The following is a 7500-nucleotide window of genomic DNA, read 5'->3' on the forward strand; positions in this document are numbered from 1 at the left end:
TGTGTGTGTGTGTGTGTGTATGTATTTATATATATTCACATATATACATATATACATACACACTCACATACATATAGAGCTTCCATAATTTACTAGTTTTCAGAATAAGACGAATTAAAAAGAGACGCGGTTCTGTAAATTCCCATTTAAAATTCTCTTTCTGTTCATCTCTGTTTCAATTGTGTTGACTGTCGTACAAACTGTGTATACTTGGAATGGAATAAAATATAGCAGAACTCTTGAAATATTCAAAGAGTCACTGAAATATAATTTTATGTAATCTCTGCTACGCCATCTTCCCTTTTCTCCCCCCCCTTTTTCCTTCTCTCTTATTTCCGAATGAGATGAGATGTTTTACTTCGCTAGTTTTGGGGAAGAAAAATATATTGTTGCTGCTTCTCCTGTTGCTTCTTCTGCTGCTGTTGGTGATGTTGCTGCAATTTCTTTCTGTTTTGTTTTTGCTTTGTTTTTGGTTTCAGATAAGAAGTTTTTGAAGAGTTGAGATTTTTTATTTGTCTTTCTTTGGTTTTTTAGTCTGAGAGGTGGCGTTATGGGTGGATACTAGATATTTACTAAAAAGGAAATACAAAGCAATAAAGCAAAATCAATGAGTACCCGTGTCACAAAAAGGACAATAAAAATACGGGTGGATTGCCGATTGATTTCTGTTGTTGTTGATGCAGTTCTTGATATATAACTCGAAATTAATCCCAGTCCAGCAGACCTGGGCTTAAAGTCGAGTTAATTGGTAGAGTCGGCAGCAACGTATAACAATATGTCTTGATGTATTTCTTCCGAATTCTTTAACTCTGAGTTCAAATCGCACCAAGGTCAAATTTTACCTTTTCTACTTTTGGGGTCGATTTATAAAGTACTAATCCAAGAAGGTGTATTAACAGAATCGATAAAACGTTGGAGACAATGATTCCTAGTAGTATTTGCGGCTCTTTGCGTTGTAAGTTCTCAGATGGTACATTTAAGCTGTCACTCGGCTTAAGAGCACCACTAGGTCCTAGGATACCTTTACAGAGTTCACTCTGTTGCAAATTTTCAGGACAAGTTCCCTATTCGTGGTCACGAAAAGTGCTCTTCCTTCCCAAATTAACCAGTAAGGCAAAAATCACCGATTACTTGTATGCATACACACATATATACATGCATATACAGGTACACGTGATACAGTTGTATGGGACGGAAAAGATGTGAACATTTGAGAAAGAGACCACTTTTGAAAAACTTAGCTTCGAAAGTGTTGTGTCGACGCCCCCAAAGCGAAGAAGTAGGATCGACCAAGACATATAAATAGAGGTAGTCTGACCGTGGTAGGGTGGACTGACGGTGGACTGACACTTGATTAGCTGACGAGTAGCGGTTGAGTAGAGATCATCCGAAGGTGCTAGATAGCAGTAGCTTGAGACATAACAGAAAGCTAAGGCGTCTCTACTCTGGTTACAAATTCACATTTGTACCTAGAGTACTTGGTGGACTTGGTTATGTTACGAAATACGTATCTAAATAATAATCTCGAATAGTTGGGATTGTCAAGCAAAGTGACCAGCTAACACAAACTTTGCAAATTCAATCTGTAATGGAAGAATGGAAATTGGCAAGACATTTCGAAAATTCAACGTAAATTTTTTACTGTTGTTGTCAAAATTACAGCAATGAAATATTCTTGCTTTACTAACAAGAACTATGACCATCTGGTCTTTATCTGATATGCAGATCAAAGATTTGATGTCTGTATAATAGACATCAAATGTGCTATTGTCGATATTGTTTAGCCCGAGGTCAACTCCGATCCAGCAGACCTACGATCAAAAGGGGTTCTATTTACGAGGAACTATGACCTTCCCATCTCTATTTTTAATTATACAGGCATAGAAATGGTGGATTGGCAGAATCAGTACAGAGTCGGAGTAAGTGCTTTACGGTATTTAGTTACGGCTCTTTACGTTCAAATCTCGTCGAGGTCACCTCTGCCTTCCATCTCTCTTCTAAGGCTGGTACAATAAAGTACCAGTCATGTACTGGGATCGATTTCATGAACTAAACTTTCCCATCAAATTTCAGATCTTCTGCCTATATCAGGAACGAATATACAGGCATTTGATATGCGGGTATTACGAAAATGATGGCAGTGTTCTGCATAGTTACAGGCTACTCTTTGGAAAGGCATTGCACTCGTCCAATCACCCTGCCAGGGATACGGCGAAGTTATGGGACTGCAGCATGGCGGATTGTGAAGAGCTCAACTGATCCAACGGTGTTTCTTACATTGATGCTAAGCGGAGAAAACCTAGAAGATCAATGGTCAGGATCACAAACCTCTATCAAGGAAGTAACTGAAACGCATCCATAGGGGTGGCGTCCATGGTTGTGTAATCAGCCAATGAAAGATTCACCATGACTCAAGCTCCCAATTAAAATTCATAATAATGGAATTGGATGGTGAGAGAGTCATGGGAATCCGCAAAAGTAGCGAAAAAGAATACAGGTATAATGTATCCAGAACTCCTTCATATAGTGTTTTTCAACATTGTTGTTGCTTCATCTCAGCTCCTCTTTCATCAAATAGACCTATAATCAAAGGCATTCCACCCATGACTATCCTGTCTCACCCTATGTGCAGGGATCCCAGGATTACATTTTCTAACACGTCCTAATTTTTAAGTGAGTAGTGTAAGGTTTTAAAAGATTTGGTGGTTATTTCTAGTAAATCGACTGACCTCTTAGAGGCTTCTTGTTGGCTGTTGATGATGTTTCAGCCTCAGGTCTGTCTTAAATAATCATATGATTGAAGACGTTCTGTCCATGACCATTGCGCCTCATCCTTTCTTCCAATACAGTGCATCCTTGACTATATTTTTTCTTCTTTTCCAATAAGTTAGAATGTAATTCGAGGGAGATTTAGCTGCTATGTTTAGCAAGGACTGTATTTGGTGATGATAATAGCTTGATGGTTTCATCTTCACAGTCATGGATGATCGGAACGGTTATTTCTTTGCAGCTACTTTGTCTACCATTACTAAAAGTTACTTGAAATACATGATGTTGATGATGATAATGATGATTCTCCTCCCTCCTCCTCGTCCACCGCCATCACCGCCCCTTCTTCCCTCCCCTCTCTCGTCGTTTCGTTCTCCAATTTATATACGATGTTTAATGCTGATTATTCTTCCATAAGTTTTCATTTTTCTCATTAACTGCTGGAAACTTTATTATTTGAAGAATTTTAATCATCCCTGCTCATCACTTGAATGGTTATTAATTGAACCAGGAAAGGCAAAGTCAAACCTAGTGGAATTTTCCTTAATTCAGACCGTAAAGGGACATAACTCAATACGTTACGATAAGTGTTTGACCGTTGATCGTTCCTGCTACATCCCTCCCCATGATTGTAGTTCTAAATAACTATTTCCCAAAATTGGTATTAAGTGTAGAGGGAAGAGGAAAAGTTAATGGAATTGACCGCAATATATAGCTGATATTTATTTTAATTAGCTCCCGAGGAAAAAAAAAGGGCAAATTCGAGAACTTAATCAAGCAAGAAATGTTTCAATGACAAATACTCAGTGAAAACAATATTCTGAATAATATTCTGAATGTCACCTGTATTCCAGAATTACGGTATACAACAAAAATACCAATATCAAAAGAAGCAAAATTAGCTGATTGACAAAGACCCATGCACCAACGCATTACAACAGACTCATTGTTTCTTCTGTCTATCTCTTCCATAGCTACCACAACAACCTCTACAACGATTCACTTGTTGTTGTTGTTGGCACTCCGTCGCTTACGACGTCGTGGGTTCCAGTTGATCCGATCGACGGAACAGCCTGCTCGTGAAATTAAGGTGCAAGTGGCTGAGCACTCCACAGACACATGTACCCTTAACGTAGTTCTCGAGGATATTCAGCATTACACAGAGTGTGACAAGGCTGACCCTTTGAATTACAGGCACAACAGAAACAGGAAGTAAGAGTGAGAGAAAGTTGTGGTGGAAGAGTACAGCAGGGTTCGCCACCATCCCCTTACCGGAGCCTCGTGGAGCTTTAGGTGTTTTCGCTCAATAAACACTCACAACGCCCGGTCTGGGAATCGAAACCGCGATCCTATGACCGCGAGTCCGCTGCCCTAACCACTAGGCCATTGCGCCTCCCCAACGATTCACTAAGCAATACATTAAAACCACTGGTTCACAGATACACTATTTCTTTTCCTTGTCTCTCCTACAGTTACTATAACAGCCTCTATAATGAGTCACAATCACTGGTTCACAGACACACTGATTCTCATTCTTACTTTGTGTCTACATGTGGTCCACATAGCGATTACATATTGATTGGTTGATCTCTAACTAGCGATCGGAGAGGGAGGCTGTCCTCTCAATCAATACGCTGCTGTGGATGCCGCTGGATGACAGACTCTGGTGATGATGTTATTCCACGCTTTCCGATCCATGGCGCTGGCTTTAGCATGCTCGAGCTCGAGGCGCAGCGACTTCAGGTCTTCCTCAATTTGTTTCGCGCATGTCTTCTCTGGTATGCTACACTGGATTCTCCAGTGCGTGGGTCTCTGCCACCACAAAAATTGGTGTAGAAGTCTTCCGGTGTTCATATTGCAGACGAGGCCAAACCACTGTAGCCTGCACTGCCAGACTTGGTCTTCGATGGTCAGTTGCTTCTACCAATTGCATATGTAATTGCTGACATACTAAAACGAAAGTATACGGCTTATACAACAGTGCTTGGCCTCCTTGGTGGTAAAAAGTTGGTGAAGGGACCACGACATATGAGTAATTGCCGCAGAAAGTACTAAGATATCGCCTTATCTAACCTCACGTTAGATGCCCGATTCAAATACATTCAAAGAGGTGAATTTCACTAAAATTAGCTTCGATCCTCAGTTGTAACGCTTTATTTCACTTACTTCAACAATAGTCATAAGGAATAACTGAATATTACATAAGACGCAGGCTGTGTGGTTAAGAAGTTCCTTTCGAAACTAGGCGGTTTCGGGTTTGGTTTCATTGTGTGATATTTTGGGCAAGTGTCTCCTATTACAATCACAAGATTGGTCAATGCTTCGGAAGTGGTTGACGGGAAAGAGTGGAAGTCCGCTGTGTTGACCACTGGGCTATCTTTTATTTCAATTAGCCTAATTACCTGAGGCCAAAGCTCCTCTCTACTCTTTTTTTATATGTTTAAGTCTTGCGTATGATAAGGGCAGCTGCTATGCTGAGGACGGCTATTAAGGTAGAAATGCATGTTTACAGTTGTTCTCTTATTTCCAGAAAAACCCCTAGAGTTTTGTCTTTGTTATGAACAAGTCCACTTTTTAAAGGAAGAGTTCAAAAAATTATAAATGGAAGATAACGTACTATATACGTAAAGTGTCTTTAAAAGAAATAACACAAGATAACGGACATTGCCGCTTGAATCCAAATTTTGTAAGTTTTTGTTACTTTAGTCATACGACTCAAGATACAAGATTACAGGGGAAGAATTTCAAAGAATGTTTGACTCTTGAATTTTAAACGCAACAGATTCAGTTTCGTTTGAAAATCAAAATTGTTTGGAGAGGCTTGTGGAAAATTTCCCTTCGGGATTCTTATATTTGCAAGAACGAACATTAAATCGATTCTTGGTCAAATTGATGTAATTCGTGGAAGCATTGTTATTGTTAGTTTAGACTGTAGCTCAAAGCTATAGAAAGAGAAATATCATTAACAAGTGAAGGAATTGCTTGAAGTGATGCAACAAGTAGAAGACACTGTATTCTTGTTGTCTATATATTATTGTTGGAAAAATTTCTAGAATAAAAATGGTTATAGGTGCCGGTGAAATATTAGTAAAAATATGTTCTTATAATCGTATTTATATTAAAAGACTTAGGATTCTATTATTTATCAGAAAATGAAAAGAAATTAAGCCTAAGGAATCTCTGATAATATATGCACGAATGCTTAGGATAAAGGTTGGGTTATACCACAAGATATTTCTTGGTCTGATTTTATGCCTGAGAATATTAGTTCAGATCGTACATTGTATTTCATCCTTCTTAGTACCGTTACGAAGGGACTCCTTATCATAATGTGAGTCGTTATTATAAAATAAGAGTTTACCAATTACAAAATCTGTATAAATTTTCTCACGAGTTAGGAAATCTTTTAGGCCAGCGAAATGCTTCAGATATACATTTCAATAATATTGTAACGATATACCCAAGTACATGTCTATCAATCAATCAATCAATCAATCAAATCTATCTATCTATCTATCTATCTATCTATCTATCTATCTATCTATCTATCTATCTATCTGTCTGTCTGTCTGTCTGTCTGTCTGTCCGTCTATCCGTTTATCTGTTTGTCTGTGTACCTATCTATCTACCTGTCTGTTCGTCTACCTGCCTGCCTGCCTGTCTGTCTGTCTGCCTGTCTGTCTGCCTGCCTGTCTGTCTGTCTGTCTGTCTGTCTGTCTGTCTGTCTGTCTGTCTGTCCTGACTGTCTGTTTATCTGTCGGATGCGCCACAATATGTGCGTCTGTTGTAATTTTCGTTAGCAGCTACAAAAAGTCAACATGTGATGGAGCCTGACCACCTTAACAATAACATTTTAACAAGGTCAAGTATCCACCACTACTGCCACCACCATCATACCACTACCAACACTACCACTTTTAGATCACCACTGCAACCTCCCTATAGGCCATCTCTGTACCTGCCACTAAAACACCACTACAACCAATGCCACAATCACCACTGCAAGCACCACCACCACCACCACCACCACCGCCACCACCATTATTACTTGCTAAGTCCGACGTTAGTGATGTCATCACTTAATGAGACTGATCTTCAGAGTGAGAAAAAGAAAAGTTAGAGAATGAGAGTGATGGTGAGTGGAGGGGGTGAGACTGAGAGTGTAAAGTGAGAGTGTGAGAGTCATAGAGAAGGGAGAGAGAGAGAGAGAGAGAGAGAGAGAGAGAGTATGAGTGAGTAAGTGAGAGATAGATAGATAGATAGATAAATAGATAAATAGATAAATAGATAGATAGACAGACAGACAGACATATATATATATATATATATATATATATATATAGAGAGAGAGAGAGAGAGAGAGATAAAGATAGATACAGAGAGAGAGAGAGAGAGATAAAGATAGATACAGAGAGAGAGAGAAGAACAGCGAGAGAAACAAAGATGAAGCAGGAAGAGGCGAGCTTTGTTTCATACAACATCCACTTTCAGGTGGTCGTTGCTTTATTGTTCGAGTGTCGTCTGCACATAAATGCACCTCCTACCCTTCTCACTTATGCTTCTACCACCACCACCACCACCACCAACATCTTAACTTCAAATCGTTCATGACGCTCTTCCTCTTCCCGATCCTCATATGTCCCCTCCTCCCGTCTTTTACCCTCATTGCTAACCCTCGTATCCTCTTCCTCTTCCTCTTCCTAATTCCCCACCTCCGTTTTCTTTACATTT

The sequence above is a fragment of the Octopus bimaculoides genome, chromosome 25 (genome assembly GCF_001194135.2).
Source record: "Octopus bimaculoides isolate UCB-OBI-ISO-001 chromosome 25, ASM119413v2, whole genome shotgun sequence".
Classification (NCBI taxonomy): domain Eukaryota; kingdom Metazoa; phylum Mollusca; class Cephalopoda; order Octopoda; family Octopodidae; genus Octopus; species Octopus bimaculoides.